General features: G+C 36.3%; 2 long non-coding RNA genes across 2 annotated transcripts; one reads left to right on the plus strand and one right to left on the minus strand.

Annotated features, from left to right (window-relative positions):
* Nucleotides 1-4161: 4161 nt before the first annotated feature.
* LOC110916305 lies at nucleotides 4162-6568 on the plus strand. The gene is made up of 2 exons (XR_002579636.2): nucleotides 4162-4475; nucleotides 6013-6568. It is a non-coding gene; the product is annotated as an uncharacterized LOC110916305 (long non-coding RNA).
* A 913-nt stretch (nucleotides 6569-7481) lies between these two features.
* Nucleotides 7482-9093, minus strand: LOC110916137. The gene is made up of 2 exons (XR_002579521.2): nucleotides 8824-9093; nucleotides 7482-7707 (listed from the first exon to the last, which is right to left on the minus strand). It is a non-coding gene; the product is annotated as an uncharacterized LOC110916137 (long non-coding RNA).
* Nucleotides 9094-19691: the final 10598 nt, after the last annotated feature.

Here is a 19691-nt window from a genome sequence, read left to right on the forward strand (position 1 = left end):
ATTCTTAACTGACAACGAGAATTAAAGATAATCGTCCACTAGGGTTTACCCCCCCTGAGTTTTAGGGTCCCTGATCCTGATCCTGATTCTGATTGTTCTGAAACTTTCGGGGTTTATGCGAAATCACTTGGGTTTCTTAATTAGGGTTTCCTTAATATATAATTAACACCTTAAGCATTGATTTTAGTGAGAGTTGTTACACTTCACCATACCAAGCAAGAGGATGAGGGTCAACAATCAAGGGGTTTGAACCCCCCATGACCCGTAGCAGAAACGGTCATGTGCACATCAGCCGAAACCTCGATTGGAGGAACCAGACAAGGATCACGACGACGCCGTCGGTACACTATTGAGCAATGCCCTTTCCAGTCAACCGGAAAAGCTTGAATTAGGGCATGTGCCGACAGCCTGGTAACCCCTCCATCATTATCATCTATAGCACGAGAGGAGGCGTGAGTCCTTCAGGCGGCCACGGGCGGAATAGTACCACGAACACCTCCGTCTCCGGCAACCGTCTCCATTGACAAACCAGCTAGGAGAAGCAGAGCTTCAGCAGCATCGAAGGTCTTCAGAATTTCAGAAATCCTTCGCAATCGAAACCTTCGCCTGGTTCTCATTCTTTGCCAAATCTGGTAAAATTTCGATAAACTCTATATAAATATATATAGACGGAGGAGCTAACGTCAGCATCGAGAAGAGAGCTAAAGGAAATTGTGATGATTAGGTGTCAAATCACTCTTTTCAGAAACGGCGCTGCCACTGTAATCGTCACATCCTATTAAATACCCTCTGACAACGTCCGCACACATTCCCAAGGCTACAGTTTCAATAAGAAGGGGAAAGGTCAGAACACATATACATCTTCCATTTAAGGGTTACGTCACAAGTAAACAACGATTCATTCAGAATGAACAGTTCAAAAATAAAATAATGTAAATATCTTCTCCAAGAAGTTTTCCATTTTTTCGAGCTTAAAAATTCACAGCAAAAAACACCCACCACTCATAGTCCAGTGCTCCACTTATTTGCATAAGAGCAACACTAGAGTGGGGGGACTTGAAGGGGTAAGGTCCCAAAAACCTTGCACAGGTGCTCGAGACCATACCAGAACCTCATCAATAAGCCTTCTTTAATAGATCTTGAGCGACCGCGCACAGGTTCTACAAAGAGAACTTAGAAAGAAATATAACTTTAAACACTTGCACGCCAAAAGGAAACTAGCAAATCCTTGGGCCAACCTCTACAGCAGAGAGGATGAAATCCTAAACAAAACTTCCGCATAAATAACATCCAGACTTGAATAAAAGTAACTTCTCTGTTACCACAAAAATTAATATGAAGAAGAGCCACACAGGATTACAGCTGTATCCTTCTAGAAGGCTTGATCGTGCACCACCATTCGGTAACAACCGAATGGCCACGTGGCATCATCCCAGGCTCCCTTAAAGTCACGATAATGGCACTGAATTAAAGGAAAGATCTATACTTACCCACTTTCCACGTGGCATCACCCCAGCCGTTGATCACAACCACGATCCGTGTGCTCACACTCGTGGTGATTAATGGAGGTCTAAATAACCGCTTACGGAAAAGCACTTTTCGTCAAGTTTTCATTAACAAACTTTCCCGCCCAAACTTCGGCTATAAATAGAAGGATAATTCAGGTATAATTCTCAAGTCACACTCACTTCACTTTACTTCTTCTTCTTCATCAAAAAACCGGTACTTATTCTCACGCTGGAGGGTGGTCACGGAGAGAACCTCCATTCTCTCCCTGACGGGTCTAACGGCTGTTTGTTTTGCAGTTATCGTTAGAGGAAGAAGATCATTCACCCCCGAATCAAACGAGAAGATATAACCCTTTTATGCAGATTCAAACCCTCTGGTTATGTTGATTTCGGTCAGTTAAACCAGTGTTTCTTCACAACGAAAAGCTGAAGTTCTGCCTGAATAAAGTGATAGTTTATACGTTGCGGTTTTGATCTCGTGATTATCGTTAAAGTTTGATTTGGTTTGGTTTCTTACACTAATCCATGTCACAGTTCGGTATATCTAGAAATTAGAAATTATAACCAGGGGGTTAAGAAAGCTTAGTAGTTAAGTAAACTTAAACAGCTAAGTAAGTTAATTAATTAATCAGCTAAGTAAGTTACTTAATTAATCAGCTAAATAGGTTAATTAATTAAACAAATAAAGTAAATTAATTAGTTAAACAGTTAAATTAGATAGTTAAATAACTAAGTTTAACAACAAAACGGTTAAGTAAATTTAATAACTTCACATCTAATATATATATATATATATATATATACATATATAAATATATATAGGGTAGGGTTCATGAGTAAATAATGATGTATTTGTGAACAAAATGAACTTAATCTGGCCATTGATTATGTAGATCTAGATTTTTTTCATTAGTGACAAGATTGTAATTATCTTTTGTAACTTACATGTATTTTAATAGACACAAGGGTATAATTATATTTTTCTCTCTTCATGTAATTATTTGATTTTTTTCTCTCTCTCCTGATTTCTCTCTCCAATTAAAAGAATATTCAATTACATTCTCTATACTTTTTTCTCTCACAAATTATATAACTTCATATTTGATAATTTAAAAAATACAAACATTATCAAATATTGTTCCATCTAGAACACGATTAAAAATATTTAATTACATTCTCTATACATATATTATATATATATATATAGGTAAAGGGTACTGTACAAATTCCCTTATCGTACATTACGTACGCTACAATATCAACTGTCAGATCATCTTCCCGCAATGAAAATCGCATGTTGTTTTTTTTGTAATAATTTCGCATGTGATAAATTTGATGAAATAACAGGTGTTTTTTTGTAACAATTTCGCATGTGTTAATTCAATTTCGCATGTGATAATTTTGATGAAATAGAAGGTTGTTTTTTTGTAACAATTTCGCATGTGGTAATTCAATTTCGCATGTGATAATTTTGATGAAATAGCAGGTTGTTTTTTTGTAACAATTTCCCATGTGGTAATTCAATTTCGCATGTGATAATTTTGATGAAATAGCATGTTGGTTTTTGTAACAATTTCGCATGTGTAATTTTTGATGAAATCGCATGTTAAAAAACCAACATGCGAAATTGTTACAAAAAAACAACATGCGAATTCAATGCGGGAAGATGATCGGACGGCTGAGATTGTAGCGTACGTAATGTACGATAAGCGCATTTGTACGTTAACCTACCCCTATATATATATATATATATATATAGGGGAAGGATGTATAGAAAACCTACTTTAATTTAGAAAACCCGGGAAACTCAAAGCTCCCGATGTTTTTTTGTTTTGAAAAAATTTACACATGTTATATGCATGTTTTTAAGGGTTTTGGGCAAACAAAATCAAAAAAGCGCCGAGTAGATGTTTTTTAAAAAAATAAACAAGTTTTGGTGTAACACATGTTACATTCATCTGACATATTTGTAACATGTGTTACACCAAAACTTGTTTATTTTTTTTTTAAATATCTACTCGGCGCTTTTTTGATTTTTTTTGCCCAAAACCCTTAAAAACATGTATATAACATGTGTAATTTTTTTCAAAACAAAAAAACATCGGGAGCTTTGAGTTTCCTGGGTTTTCTAAATTAAAGTGGGTTTTCTATAGATACTTACATTATATATATATATATATATATATAGGGCATGGATCTACAGAAAACTTATTTCTACTAAGAAAACCTAGGAAACCCAATCTAGACCATTGATCATGATCATCCAATGGCTCATAAAATTTGAAGCATTTTTGAATTAAATTAAATAGAGGGGTAAAGTCAAAAAGGTACTTCAAGGGCATATGGGTAAAATTACCTATGATATTATGACATTTTATATATTATATTCATATTGATTAGACATTCATGATATGAAAAGGAGAGAGAAGCACAATTACCTATAACCAAGATTCCCATTTCTCTCTTTCTCTCTCAGACCTTCATTCTCTCTCTTCTTTATTATTGTCACCATCACCATCATCATTGTTTCTCTTTCTTCTTTCTTCTTTTCTTTGAGAATTCAAAAAAACTTCTGTGCATTCACCATCATCATCATCCATTCTCTCATCCTCTCTCTTTCTTCATGTTTCAATCACCAAGAACACATACAAGTGTGTGTGAGAGAATCGTTATTGTTAAAACCCCTTCGTGTTCATGAAGAACACCAAGAACACACACACAAGTGTGTGAGAAAGAAGCAGGCCTGAATCATTCGGTTGCATGTGTTTCTAGAGAGAGAAAGTTATTAGAACACCAAGACCAAGAACACACACAAGTGTGTGAGAGAGAAGCAGGTCAGAAATCATTTGGTTCATGGGTTTTAGAGAGAGAAAGTTGTTAGAACGCCAAGAACACACACACACAAGTGTGTGTGAGAGAATCATTTTTGAAGATCTTCATCGTGTTCATCAGACGGGTCTAGATCCGGTTAGTGTTCTACTAATTGCAAGAACACACTTGATTTTTTTGTTAAAAAGGTTGTCAATAACTTTTTGTGTGCTCAAAGTGTTCTAGTAATGGGTTAATGTTCATGTATTTTGCAGGTTTTTGTTTTTATGTTAAAATGATTTTTAGTTTTTTGATATTTTCAGTTTGTTGACCAATAATTTATGGGTTGGGTTTGTGTTAGGTTTTATAAATTGGATTTGCTTTATTTTGTTTTCTGTTTTTTGTTTAAATTGGGCATCCCAATTATTGGTAGATAATTAGTTTGAAAATCCATAATTGTTACAGTAAAGGTTTCAAAATGTTGTTGGTTAAGTTGTTCTTTTTTTATAATTAGTGTTAAATGTTTCAAATTTTTGCAGGCATAACTAGTTACGTATGTTACATTTCTGCCAGCTAGATTCTAAACTGTTTGTCCTGTATGTTGTAACATATGTTACACTTTCGGACAATATATGGTGCATACATTGTGTTACACATTTTGTTTTGATATGAGTGGATATTGAAATGGTGAATGGTAATTGTTGTATCCTCATCTTAGCAAGTACTCTTTTGCTGACTACTAATATTTGTGTTTTTCATTTCTTGGGCAGGACTGGGACTGGGAAGAAACCTAACAAAACATTATGTGTTTACAAATCTATATCTTTTTAAATGGGTTGAAATGTTATTTTAAATGGGTTGTTAGTTGAAATGTCTTGCTGGCATAATTAGCTACATATGTTGTAATAAGGTTACACGTGTTACTTATGTTAAAACCAGCCCTTTCTTGGACATAAAAAGGAGCTACACATATGTAACACATGTTTGTAACGTGTGTTACACTGGAGGGTACCTTTGATGTTGTACAGAAGTTACCCTCCAGTGTAACACATGTTACAAACATGTGTTACATATGTTCAACCTCTTTGTTACCAAAAATCGGGGCTGCACATATGTAACACGTGTTACAACAGGTTTTTACCTACTTGCACGTCTCTATTACAAATGGATGAAAAACAGTTTTTTAAAACATCCACGGTGTAACACTTGTTTATTTGAAAGTTCTTAAAACAACCGTTGTAACACGTGTTATAATCCCATCTTCAATGTAAAGATATATCCAATGTAACACGTGTTACAAAAGGAAATTACCTACTTACACATCTCTATTACGTTGATTTAAACAGTTATTTAAAAACATCCACTTTGCAACACTTGTTTATTTGAAAGTTCTTAAAACAACCGTTGTAACACGTGTTACAACTTTTTTAGTGTTGTGCATTTTCCTTTTTGTTATCTCATCTTCAGCTTGAAGATACATCCAATGCAACACGTGTTAGGTTTGTTACGTGTTACAAAAGGTTTTTACTTAATGTAATAGTAAGTTTAAATGTTAAAATGTTTTTTTAAGATTGGCTGTTAAATGTTAAAATATATAAACTTCATAATTTATTCGGAATATCTCGTTTATTTTACAAATAACTCCGGAAATATTACTTGTGCTATTATGTATTTACTATGGCGGTTGTATTTGCAGGAGTGAGGAGAATGACCAGGTCCGTGACGGGTAGGCTGGCTAATAAGCGAAAGCAGAACGATAAAGAAACAGAACGATAACGAAAGAAGGTAGATGGAGAAACCGATGAAGAATGGGAACAAGAAGTCGATGAAGGGCAGGTGGTGGGTACCTTTGACGTTGTACAGAAGTTACCCTCCAGTGTAACACATGTTACAAACATGTGTTACATATGTTCAACCCCTTTGTTACCAAAAATCGGGGCTGCACATATGTAAGACATGTTTGTAACTTATGTTACACTAGAGGGTAACACATGTATGATCATTTTTGGATCATTTGTATATATTTAAGTCTGTATAAACCTACAACATTGATACCCCCAAAAAGGTTACACATGTTACGATAGAATGGGAAATGTGTAGCAACGTTCAATACTGTTGTTTCACTCTATAGTGTGTAACATGTGTGAAATGGCGTTTGTCAGTAAAACATATAACTTGTAAGGTGATACGACTGTATCTTTAAAACATGTTTACCTATAAGTACTTACATGTTACAGGTTGTATCTTTAAAACATGTTTAAACTGGAAACAGGAAACACTTGCAATGTATAAAGCAGAGTTACAGAAGATGTAACATGTGTAAAACTGGAAACACTTGTGTAACATTTTGGTGTAACACATTTTACAGGTTGTATCTTTAAAACATGTTTACCTATAAGTACTTACAAAATATAAAGCAGAGTAGGAACACAACTTTTAAGGATGTTACATACATTGTAGAGAAGATGTTACATGTGCACACACAATTAAGATGTGTAACATCACGACAAGTGTCATGTGTGATCTTTTTTTGTTACCCTAGGGTGATAAACGTATTACAACGTTCATAACACACGTAAACTTATACTAACATCCGTCCCTATGTCCACAGATGATATAGAACATACTCCACGTTACCATATTTACTAGTATTCTAATGGCACTAAATTGTGGACACCGAATGTCAACGAGCAATATCATCCTATTATTGTTAAATCATTCGTCACACTGGAAGAACTTCTTGCCATGTGTAAGGCTTATAACCAAGAAGCTGGGTTCAATGTAAAAAATATACGTTAATGCAGTTTTTTTATCTACTAATAACATTGTTAATAACAAGTCTAGGTACTTATGTAACATGAAGTGTATCGTTTGTCCCTTTAATTTGTTACACTAGTCTCATATACTTATAGTTACATATATTACTTGTTTGTTCATTGATATGACATTTTGGATGATGTAATGTTGTTACATATGTAATTTGCTAAGTTTAAATTGACACCAAAGGGGCTGACATATGTAACACATGTTTATAACATATGTTACAATATGGGTATATATGTAACACATGTATAGCAATCTTACACATATTACATATAGGTGTTACATGTGTTACAACGTCAAGGTTACACATGTTACATATAGTTGTTGCATCCAAAAAAAAAATTGCCTTCACAACAACATCCGTATTCATCCAAATATTGGCATACTAACAATGAAAATAAAAATAAATTTTATATCAATAGTTGTAATGCTTCTAAAATGGTCTTCTAAAAATTGCCTTCACAACAACACCATCGTCACCACGAAAACCTGATGATGCGTTGTAATCCTTCCGCGGGTTTCGCTTCTTGATAACCATCTTCATCTTGAACACAAAACATCTTTCCACCTATGAACAAAACAAGTACATCAATATTAAATATTCTATAGTTAAAACTTATTAATCTTCTATGTAACATGTGTAACGTGGCTATACATGTGTTACCTCTCTAGTGTAACACATGTTACAAACATGTGTTACATATGTGCACCCCCCCCCCCTTTGTGTCCAAAAAAGGGTTGGGGTATCTATAAGTAACTTGCATAATGTTGTTACTACATATGTAATCCCACAAAAAAAACACGACTTTTTATTTGTAAAATAAACGAGATATTCCGAATAAATTATGAAGTTTGTACGTTTTAACATTTAACAGCCAATCTAAAAAAAACAATAAGCTGGTCTCATATACTGGGTGTAACACATGTAACACCCTATATACAACATATGTAACCCGCAGTGTAACACGTGTTACAACATATATGACAAACAGTTTAGAAATTTTAGCATTAATCTTCGTAAAAATAACAATATACTCTGTACAAACAATTTAGAAAGTCAACATTAATCTTCGTAAAAAATATCAATATACTCTTCGCATAAATGTAGCTGATAGAAATGTAACATATGTAACAAATTATGCCAGTAAAAAACACGAATTTCTATTTGTAAAACAAAACCGATATCCGATTAAATTATGAACTTTCTAAAGGTAATGAAAATGTAATATCAGAGTGAATTTATTCAAAAAAACAACTAAAAAACAAAGAAATTTGAAACATACATCGTAAAAATTATGGATTTTCAAACTAATTATCTACCATCAATGGTGATGCTGAATTTAAACAAAACTAGAACACAAATCAAACCAAATCCAATTCATAAACCCTAAAAAAAACCCAGCTCACCCACATCCCCCCCCCCCACACACACACACACAAAAATCCAACTAAAAGCAATCATTAACTCAAAATCGCTGGACAAACAATTTAGAAATTTAACTTTAATCTTCATAAAAAAATCAATACACTTTGAAGAGAGAAATACAACATACAAAAATTTCTTATAGATCTTGATTTAAAAAATAAAATAAACAAACTAGCTCTGATTTTAAATCTACCAAACGTTATACAAAGTATAAATCTAAACAAATTACATAAATTAACAAAAGTAAGATCTTTAAACCTGTTTCTCTCTCACACACTTGTGCGTGTGTTCTTGGTGTCTAGGTGAACAACATGAAAATTGTTATCTCTCCTTCCAAAACATTAGCTTTCTCTCTCTAAAAAACAGAAACAAAGATGTGATTAAAATGACACCGAGCTTCCTTTTCTTTGAGAGCTTTGATGGTGGCTTCGATCTTCAATGGTGGCTTCGATCTTCAGATTTCAAGGTTGGAAGGGATGGTGGCTTTGATCTTCGATCTTTGAGAGCTTTGACGGTGGCAGCGCATTGATGGTGGCTTCGATCTTCATATTTCAAAGGTTGGAAGGAATGGGGTGAAAGCAATGGAGTTAGGGTTTTGAAGAGAAAGGAATGGGGTATGAAGAAGAAAGAAAGAGATGGATTTTGTATGTATTTTTTTGTTTAAAAAGGGAAGAAATGATGGGTAATAAATGAGTTGATGTGATGGTGAAGAGAGTGAAATGATATCTTGATCAAATGACCAATATGCCCTTTTAACATATGTTTTAAAAAGATGATGTGGATCAATCTTGGCCACACAATTAAGGTTTGCCAAGTTTTCTTGATTAAATGGGTTTTTCATAGATACTTACACTATATATATATATATATATATATATATATATATTAGATCAATGTTTGATGAAAAGATGCATAGTGGAAACAATATGAAATAATATACATGTGGAAACAATAAGTCTGGTATATACGGACCTGTATACACTATGTACTTGAATAAACACATGTGTATACGTCTGGTATATACCGACTCGTATACACATATGTACTTGAATATTACACATGTGTATAAATCTAGTTTATACCGACCTGTGGGAACAGGATGTAATAATACACAAGTGTATAAGTCTTGTATATACTGACTTGTATACACATATGTTAAAAAACATAATTTAATTAGGTTTAATATTTAATTTTAAAAAGAACATAAAAGTTTATTTAGAAAAACATTAGCCCTTTAATCTCTTATAATTAAAATAGTGGAGAAATAATTAAAAATAAGAGATAGAGAGAGAGGGAGAGTTAAGAGATGAGAAAATTAAGGGATTTTAATTAAAAATATTTGGCTAATGTCAATCTTACCCTTTTAATATAAAAAATGATCAAGGCCCAAGATTAGGTCACTAAGTTCACTCTCGAGAAGTTGTTCACAAATGAACCCAATCCTCTCTCTCTCTCTCTCTCTATATATATATATATATATATATATATATATATAGGGGATCGCTAAAATAAAAACCACCTCCAGTTGTAAGAACCGCGAGAACCACTCTCTACCAATCAAATAATGACACCCAAAAGGGTAATATAGTCATTTAATCAAAACAATCAAATCATCTCTCTCCTCTTTAAAGTCCCTTTTTAAAGTCATTTCAATTTCTCTCTCTTCACATCAAATCATCATTCTCTCCTCTTTGTAAATTTTTGTTATTTTGAAAAAAAGGGTTTTTAAAAAAAAATTTGTAAAGAAGTTGGTAGACACGACTTGTCATATTACATGTCTTTTAATCCAAGTAAATAATAATAAAATAACTTTATTATATACATATTTTTAATTTAATTTGAGGATTGCAAGTTGCAACACGGGCAAAATAACTTTATTTAATTACAATACAAGTTCTGTTAAGAATATTATATTTATAAATAAACATCTTTTACTCTATTTGTATTAAGCACTATGTTTGTTTGTCACACATATAATTTAACGCATTAAAATAACATTGTGGCCGACATAAATCACTTTATTATGTCTTATAGTTATAATCTTCATACAATTATATATACCAAAAATCAGTTTATTCCAATTGAATGGGTTAAAACCGTAAAAAAAGTTTTCGTAAAAAATGTAAAAAAGTTTAAAAACGTGTGTGTAAAAAAAGGCTTTTGTAAAAAAAAAGGCTTTTGTAAAAAAAAGGCTTTTGTAAAAAAAAGGTTAAAACCGTAAAAACGTTTTCGTATAAACTTTTATCTTTTGTAAAAGTAGTTTTTATAAAAAAAAATGTAAAAAATTTTTGGTAAAAAAGTTTTAGTAAAAAAAAAGTTTAAAACCGTAAAAAAAGTTTTCTTAAAAAACGTAAAAAAGTTTAAAAAACGTGTGTGTAAAAAAAAGTTTTTGTAAAAAAAGTTAAAACCGTAAACTTTTTAACGTAAAATGTAAACTTTTTAACGTAAAACGTAAACTTTTTAACGTAAAACGTAAAACGTAAACTTTTTAACGTAAAACGTAAACTTTTATGTAAAAACTTTTTAACGTAAAACGTAAAACAATTTTTATGTGAATTGTAAAACGTACAACGTAAAACTTAAAAAAATTTAACGTAAAACGTAAACATTTTAACGTAAAACGTAAACTTATATGTAAAACGTAAAACTTTTCTATGTAAATTAAGAAATGGCTCGTAAAAAAACCGTGTGGTAAAACGGCGCGTAAACAAGGGGTGTGAATACGGGGCGTAAAAACGGCGCGTAAAAACGGGACGTAAATAACGGCGCGGTAAAAAGTTTTACGTAAAACGTAAAAAGTTTTACGTAAAACGTAAAAAGTTTTACGTAAAATGTAAAACGTAAAAAGTTTAACGTAAAACGTGAAAATTTTAACGTAAAACGTGAAAACTTTTACGCAAAACGTAAAAAGTTTAAATTTTTAATGTAAAATGTAAAAAGTTTTACGTAAAACGTAAAACGTAAAACGTAAAAACTTTTACGTAAAACGTAAAAAGTTTAAATTTTTAACGCAAAACGTAAAAAGTGTACAAAAAGGGGCGCGTTAAAAAAAGTGAAAAAAACGGCGCGTTTAAAACGGCGTGTAAAAAAACGACGCATTAAAAAACGTGGAGAAATGGTGCGTTTTAAAAAAACGACGCTTGAAAAAACGGCGCGTAAAAACGAGTAAAAAAACGGCGCGTTAAAAAACTTCGGAAAAACGGCGCGTTAAAAAACTTCAAAAAAACGGCGCGTTAAAACGGCGTGTAAAAAGCGTGTAAAAAATTTGGCGCGTTAAAAAACGTGGAAAAAAACGGCGCGTAAAAAACGTGTAAAAAACCGCGCTTTAAAAAAACGACGACTGAGAAAAACGACGACTTCAAAAAACGGCGTTAAAAAACGGCGCGTTAAAAAAACGCCGATTGAGAAAAACGATGCCTTTAAAAAACGGCGCGTTAAAACGGCGCGTGAAAAACGGCGCGTGAAAAACGACGCGTAAAAAACGGCGTTAAAAAACGGCGCGTTAAAAAATCGGTGCGTTAAAAATGACGCGTTAAAAACGCCGATTGAGAACGGCGCGTTAAAAAACGGCGTTAAAAAACGGCGCGTTAAAAAAACGGCGCGTTAAAAACGCCGATTGAGAACGGCGCGTTAAAAAACGGCGTTAAAAAACGGCGCGTTAAAAACTGCGCGTTAGAAACGGCGTGTTAAAAAAACGCCGATTGAGAAAAACGACGCCGTAAAAAAAACGGCGCGTAAAAAACGGCGCGTGAAAAACGGCGCGTCAAAAACGGCGTTAAAAACGGCGCGTTAAAAACGGCGTTAAAAAAACAGCGTTAAAACGGCGCGTTACGCTTGAAAAAACGGCGCGTTAAAAAACGGCGTTAAAAACGGCGCGTCAAAAAAACGTAAAAAGTTTAACGTAAAACTTAAATTGTAAAAAGTATAAAAATGTTTTAAAAAAAACCTGAATTTAAAAATGTTTTTAATAAAGAAATTATGTTTAAAAAATAAAAGTAATAAAAAGTAATTAATGAATAGGACAAAAAGGTAATTTAAAATTAATATATATAAAAAGACAAAATAGAGTTATTTTACTTAAATACCCTTTTGTATTATAATATTAAAGACATAATAAGACAAAAGTTTTTAATATTAATATTAACTACTTTTAATCACATCCATCCATCTAGTTGATCTAAGGGCCATAAAGTGGTTCTCATGGTTTTTACAACTAGAGGTGGTTTTCATTTTAGCGATCCCCTATATATATATATATATATATATATAGGGAAGAGTTCAATAAAAAAACCTCTAATTAAAGTGAAAAGTTGAAAAACTAAGTAAAAAAGCCTAAAAACATGGCAATTATTTTTTACAAATTTTCGCTACTTTTTATATATAAAAAAGAAACTTTTTTTCAAAAAAAAAAAAAAAAACTTGTACTGCACATGTGCATTATATGCTTAAAGTTACCTTTTGAGTTTAGTTTAGCTTTTAGTGTTACGTTTTTTGGAGGTTTAGGATTAGGATTAGGATTAGGTTTTTTTTTTTTTGGAGGGGGGTGGGGTTTATTTTGCCTTTCTTTCCATGTCGGCCTTGGTCTTGATTATTGTTGCTGATGTAATAATGACCCTTCCCACAAAACAGGTTTCGCTCGGTCCATGCCCAAACTTTGACCGCTAACAATACTTTGTCCCAGTCTTTGGGCATGTTGTCTTTGCCAGACATAGTACGAATGAGGTCATCGCAACATACCACTTTGGTTAAGTGTGTGTACATCAAATCTTCGCTTACATAACTAATCTCAAGACATTCTTTGTTGTATCTGGTGATGAAATCTTCAATTCCTTCGCTCTCTTTGCATCATATATTCATGACGTCCGTGGTGTCTCTGACATGGCACATTTTTTGGCTGAAATGTTGTAAAAACTTTGTTTGTAGGTTGGTAAAAGACTTTATCTTGCCAACAGGTAAGTTGTTAAACCATGCGCATGTGGCACCAGTGAGGGTTTAGACAAAAAGATGACACCACATGGGATGTCTCCAGCAGCTGACCACGCCTGCACTGGTGAATAGGCAAATGTGGTCATCAGGATCTGATAATTCATTAAACATTCTGACATTAGGTGGGAGTTTTTCCTTCTCCAGCGGGGCTAAGGCATTGTCAGAAATTAATTTGGATTCCTCTTTGGTAACTGCTAGCCTATAGACCAGATTGTAGTTGTGTTCCTCGGTTAGATTGTACACTGCGCGGGGTTGTACGATTGACGATTGGACTGGGTTCGGTTGAATACGCTTGAACTAACCTCTTTCCAGTACGTTGGATCAGTCCCCCCACCCCCCGTATACGTATCAAACTCGTTTTGGGTAGTGCAGCAGGGACCTAGACGGTCTTGGACGGGCGTTCTCTGGCACATGTGTTTGTATTGCGTTTTGTCGTGTCTTCAAGTGTTGGCTCGTGTTTCGTGCGTAGTGCTAAAATCGTAGTAAGACTAATGGTGATGTTGATTCCCCCTGCCCGCGCACGGTCGCGTGGCGGAGAGGTGTAGTCTAGAACTCTTGGGGTTGGGTGTCCGATCGGGTTTGTTGCAAGGTAGTTTGCGCTTACGCACACAGTTTTGCATATAACGTGTGCAGTGCAGCATGGGACTTCATGTATTAGGAGGCAGGAGTGTGACAACTCGAGTTTCCAAGATTCCACCTTCACGTTAATTGCACGTTAATGGTTTAGTTGTTTACTTACATGACTTGTTTGCCTTGTAATTGTACACGTTGGATTATATGTTGAGATGTTTATTTGATATGTTACCTATTTAATGTGATCAAAGTGTTTGGTTACATGAACTTGTAAACTGTTTGAGATTCGGAGCTTTACCCGACGAAACAACCCGACGAAACAATTATAGTTTCGCCATAAACCACTTCGACGAAACAGGGAGTATTTCGCCGTCTTCATCTCGACGAAACACAGCGTTTCGCCGGCCCAGGAATTCTTCGAAGCCCATTAAGGGCCCAGTACACTTAAGTGAGTATATGTTACATGGAACTGTTATGTTCGTCACATAACTGGCCGATTAGAAACCCTAGAATTCTCCCTCTGTGCGACGGCAACCATCACCTCTCTCGGATCCTTGCTAATTCGTCTCGTAACCGGTTAGTGTATAGAATACTTTATCTTGTTACTGTCCAATGGCTTCTAGGTAGGATTTCATGACTTGTGATAATGATCGATAATATAGGAGATTGTGAATGATGAATCTAATAATCCAGTATGTGATGAACGAATGATAAAATTGATAGTAGTTAGGGTTGATGCCTGATGTTGATCTATTGAATTTAATCTGATATTGTGGTTGATGTCGCTTATGTCTACTGCTCATGTTTCTGTTTGATGTTACAAATCATGTATTTCTTGTTATGTATGTTAATGGTGATGGACTAAGTAGCTGTTAAAGATAATTAGGGTTCCGATGTTGCGTAATTGATGATGATGATGATGATGAACTAATAATTAGGGTTTGATGCGTGAAACTGATCCATCACAGGGATGAGGTCGACGAAACTCAATGGCTGTTTCGCCATGAGTGTGGACGACAAAACATGAAGTGTTTCGTCACCACTCCCCTCGACGAAACTCATCCTTTTCGTCATGACCTGTTGACGACGAAACTAGGACTTTCATCAGAATGCCATGTTAGCAGATCAGTGAGATAGCATGTGTTGTGTGTGATGTGAATTGCATGACTTCGAATTGTATGATGATCAATGGCAGAATGACTTAGTTACTTAACTTAAACTGAATAGTGATTGTGATGTTAGGTGACATAGAGTTTCAGATGATCCTTGCTGCCATGATGATGATTGTGTTGGGTAGTATGATAACTCTGTTAAAATATGTTAACTCTGTTAAGTATGATAAATTAGTCAAGGAACTTGCATGTAACTTGGAACCTTGTATGGATTGACTAACAGTTTATGCGTACATAATGTTAACTGCCAAACACACTCTGTGATGTTGATTGCACGTGAAATCTTTACGAGTTTGAACTGATTGAGTATATGTGCAAACTATAGGCTTTGACTGACTTAATTGTGCACAAGTAATTAAGCATACCGAGCAAACTGGGGTGAGTTCACACTTTCTACAAGGCATGGGATTCCCAAGGGTTGGGAATGGGTTAATAAACTAAAACGGAAACTACATATCCTCCTTGGGTAGGATATGTACGGCCATCCTCCTTGGGTAGGATGCCACTATAAATCCTGTGTATTCTCCTTGGGTAGAACTACGTACGTTCCTCCTCCTAGGGTAGGACAACAACCTTAAACTTACTAGACAAAACTCTATCATGAAGTCCCTCCTCTTTATATCGACTTAATCGCCAAGGCCGATGGCGAGCGGGTCATTAGTTAGTAGCGCTATTAGGTTTAAGAAACCTCACACCGTGTCGTTCGAACGGGCGTGTACTAATGGACTATGGCAAACTGTCAGTGATGATAGACACTGATGCAAGGCACAACTTATATTTCGTTAGTAGTCGATATGGTATGGTCTAATGGTTCACACGGGAAGCCCCCCACTGATTACGGTTAAGGTTTGGGAAACAGGGTAAACTGGTAATTCACATGGGAAACCCCCACCAACTATGGATATGTTTGGGAAACAGGGTAAACTGGTAATTCACATGGGAAGCCCCCTCCAACTATGGCTACGTTTGGGAAACAGGGTAAACCGGTTAATCATATTTTCAACTATGGGGTAAACCCCACGGCAGGTACGCCAACTAAAGACAAACTATGTTTTCGTAAGCAGCTTAAAACGAACACCCAACTGTGAACTCGCTCAACTTTATTGTTGACTCGTTGTTACATGCCTTGCAGGTCTTTAGGTGCATAATGACTGGAACTTGCTATCTGGGAAGCTGGAGTGGTCATGGGTCGAGATACATGGAGACACAACACAACATAGAGAGCTTTTACATGTGGTTTATAAACACTTAACGAATTAAATATGCTTCCGCTGTAGACTGTGATATATATATATATATATATTGTAACGTTGTAACACCTTTTGTTAATGAATGAAAGTTTTATTTAAACATACTCATGAGTTCAATGTGATTGGTGGCTAAGATCCTGGTCAGTCACGCCTCCAAGCGGTGGTACTCCGCATGTGGATTTTGGGGGTGTGACAGATTGGTATCAGAGCCAGGTTATAGTGAACTTGGTTTTAAAAAGGGGAAAACGTTTTTGTAAAACCAGACTATAACCGAAAGTTCTGAAAACGGGAATACGACCATGACACTCAACTCCAGATTGCAAGGTCCGTCTCTCTTATACTCATTGTACTACATAGCTAGTAAACACCTACATACGATACTGCATGTGATTGCACGATTAGCACAACAATATGAATTCATGTACACTTGCACGTGTTATGTGACTGATAGGGTGGTATTTCCCTAAACCTTCGCGACTTACACTTCGTAATGCTCTTTGTTGCTACCCGAGTTTGAGGAACCATTTGACATGAGTTAGGAGGAGCTGAGATGAGCATGCAAATCACAATATTATTGTGGGTGCACACATAATAATACTGTGGGGTGCATGTGAATCCTAGTGAGGCTTAACAAGCGGAAAAGGAGTTCTGTCTCGCTATTTGATCAATGTGAAACAAACGAACCTATAGGGGCCATAGCAGTAGTTGTCCCCTACTCCTACTCAAACTCAAACGTGAACTTCTCATTTATCGTTGGATTCTTTCGAAACTCGATGCTGTCGAGTGTTGCGTGAACACCCATCTGAACATCTAGCGAACCGTGTAGAATGTTAGGTGCTTATACGAACGTCCCTGAGTTGGATGTCCCAGCATCGAATGATTGATCGATACCTTTCTTACTCCTCCTCGTTTGCTGAAACACATGTATTGACGTCTCCGATCCCGAAGTGTGATCACTTCTGCAACACTCTCATAACAGACCGTGAATTACTCGAACCACTTGCAACGATGACGAACAGGAGGATGAGCGTAGCACATTACCGACCCCAGTACTTTGACGACCCTGATTACCGGCAACGAGCAGCGAATTGGCTTCAATCGAATCCTTAACCCCCGTCAGCGACTCATGGGAGTCAACACCTACGAACCAATCGAGGCATAAGTGGTAATCATTGACCTTAGTGTGGTATGCGTAACTGCCAGCACAGTGAGTAACGCTTTAGAACGCGGCTCAGGATGCGAAAAGATGGACTATGATGGTGAAGAATCGTAGGGCATGTTTTGAGCAACGACATTGGGGTCAGCAGTCACAACGACAACAAGGTGCTCGTAACCCTAGCTTTCAGTAAGGAAATAAAAAGTGCCCAAATCACGGATTGGCGGTGGTTAAGATAAGAGGACAATGATCAAGGGAACAATGACAGTATTTGAAATCCTAGTAATGAAAACCAGCAACGCCAGAAATGATGCTCTTGGAAAGGCATTTAGAGTTGGCATGGGCGACGTTAGGACTTTAACACCGTGATAGCTAGTATGAGTAGCAACCCATTTCGTCTCTGTTCCGTTTGATCTGGATGCTTCTAGGAGTTTTAGCCTGTTGTGGAGTCGGCTGGTGGCAAGCTAACGGAAACCTCATATGATCATTGGGATGCAAGCACGACCTTGTGGGACAAGTGTTCGACACTGACTTTCTACTGTTATTCTTGATAGGTGTGCCCTGTGAGGGGACAATTCTACGTAACCCTCTCCTTCGTGGAGGATTGTTATCTGTTCTAACGCGCCAGAGTGGCACAGCGGTTAGCTTCATTTCAGCAAGAAAGGCCATGAGTGTCTACGGAAGGATTACCCCACAATGTTAACACTCGATACTGATGTCAAGGCTAAGGAAAGGAGGATCGAGGATCCACCAATTGTTTGTGATTTCTCCCTAAGTGTTACCAGAAGAACTGCCAGGTTTATCTACACATTGTCAGGTGGGATATCAGATCCGTATCATGCCAGAAGTAGCCCTTGTTACTAGTACATCTTATTATCTTACCCCAGGAAGGTTGCAGGAACTGCCTAATCAACTTCAGGAATTATTGGACTTGAGTTTCATCGGATCTAGTTTTCACTTTAAGGAGCCTTCGCTATACCCGTGAAGAGAAGCCTTTCCGTATGTGCACTGATTATCGAGAACTCAACAAGGTGACAGTCAAGAACAGTTTGCCTCGACCACGTATGGACAACCTGCCGGCTAGTTGCGAGGAACAAGTTTCCATTCGAAAATTCGATGGTGAACAAGCTATGGTCAGATGGAAATCTAAGGGGAGAATGCCCTTAGAACAGTATGTCGAAGGTAATGCAGCCATTCCAACGTTATACACCATGACCATTGAGTTAACCAACACACCAGCAGCTTCAGGGAATCACATGAATCGACCGCATTTGTTGACAACATTCGGAATCCTGACCAGGAGAAAGGAACGCCAAGGGTGGCATTGGTGTCTTATTTTAGGGCCTCTGAGGGAGGAGCCACTCTACTTAAGGTCTTGTTAAATGTAATCTCTAGATTAGAGAAGTACCTTTTGGTTATATGATCAGCAAAGGGGAAATGCATGTGGATCTCGCTGAGATCCGTCTTGGTTGGAACTGATCGCCACCAAAAAGTCCTTCGTGGATACAGCAACTTCTTAGTCTTACTTGATGCTATCACAGATAAATCACAGGATTTGCGAAAGTCCCGTAGCTTAAATCTCTCTAGCACAGCAGGGTGCTGTGTTCGTGGAAGACAACACAGGAGGACGTCATCTCAGCTTTCGAATCCCGACACTGCAATGCTCTGAGCATCGTTTTACCCGAGGGTACGGGTGATATAGTGGTATACCATGATGGTCTGAATCAGAGTCCCAGTTACACACCAACGCAACACGAGAGAATGATGACTTACGTGATGGAGCTACAAAGAGTAACTGCACGACACACAACTGGCGGTGAAAACCGTAGCCTTGGGATTTTAGATGGAGGCATTACTTGGACGGTACCAGATGCATCATTCAGACCGATCACAAGGGCCTCCCAAATACCGACGTTCGAAAAAGCTAAAGCATACAACGTTCCCGCTGGATGGAACTTCTAGATGAATACGACTTCGAAACCTGAACGT

The sequence above is a fragment of the Helianthus annuus genome, chromosome 16 (assembly GCF_002127325.2).
Source record: "Helianthus annuus cultivar XRQ/B chromosome 16, HanXRQr2.0-SUNRISE, whole genome shotgun sequence".
In the NCBI taxonomy this organism is placed as follows: Eukaryota; Viridiplantae; Streptophyta; class Magnoliopsida; order Asterales; family Asteraceae; genus Helianthus; species Helianthus annuus.